Genomic DNA, 832 nt, shown 5'->3' on the forward strand with positions numbered 1-832 from the left:
CAGGTATAGAACAGTCTTTTGGACTCTGTGGGAGAGAGAGGGTGGGATGATTTGGGAGAATGGCATTAAAACATGTATAATATCACATAAGAAATGAATCACCAGTCCAGGTTTGATGCATGATACAGGAAGCTTGGGACTGGTGCACTGGGATGACCCAGAGGGATGGTATGGAGAGGGAGGTGGGAGGGGGGTTCGGGATGGGGAACACGTGTACACCTGTGGTAGATGCATGTTGATGTATGGCAAAACCAATACAATATTGTAAAGTAAAAAATAATAATAAAAAAAATTTTTTTTAATAAATAAAGGCAAGCTGAGGGAGAAAGTCCAGGGTACTTGATGAGCTCATGCACTATTCTGCTTGATGTTGAGGAGCAAGGTGATGTAACAGGGGTTATCATCATAAATCTTTAGGTTCCAGTTTATCCTGGTCATCATGCAGTTAACTTCTTCCACCTGGTGGACTTTTTAGCATCTACAAAACAACTCAGGAATGTGCACCAGATCCTGTTATAAAGATTCTGTGACTGCTGTATGGCTAATCTATTGATGAATTATTTTTTATTACATCTTCACATTCTTCCAGTCATCCTTGAGCCAGTGTTTTGTGACTCAGAGGAGGCCTGGGAGACCGAAGCTTTTCTACAAGCAAGAGACAGGAAGAGGGCATGGGGTGGGTGTAGGGTCTATCTCAGGAAGGCCCCACAGGGTCCTGCTCCATTCCAGTTGGAAACCTTCCCACAGTGCCCTTGTTTGATCCTGATGAGGGCAGCATGCCCAGAGGGTGGGCTGCTGTTTCCTTTTGCCAGCTTTCTCAGGGTTTCCTCTG

The 832-nt window shown here is 44.7% G+C and overlaps 1 pseudogene; it reads left to right on the forward strand.

The window, feature by feature from the left end:
* LOC104982650 overlaps window positions 1-832 on the forward strand; it is a 231,697-nt pseudogene that overhangs the window by 20,480 nt on the left and 210,385 nt on the right.

This window comes from Bison bison, unplaced genomic scaffold (genome assembly GCF_000754665.1).
Source record: "Bison bison bison isolate TAMUID 2011002044 unplaced genomic scaffold, Bison_UMD1.0 scf7180017864535, whole genome shotgun sequence".
NCBI classification, from domain to species: domain Eukaryota; kingdom Metazoa; phylum Chordata; class Mammalia; order Artiodactyla; family Bovidae; genus Bison; species Bison bison.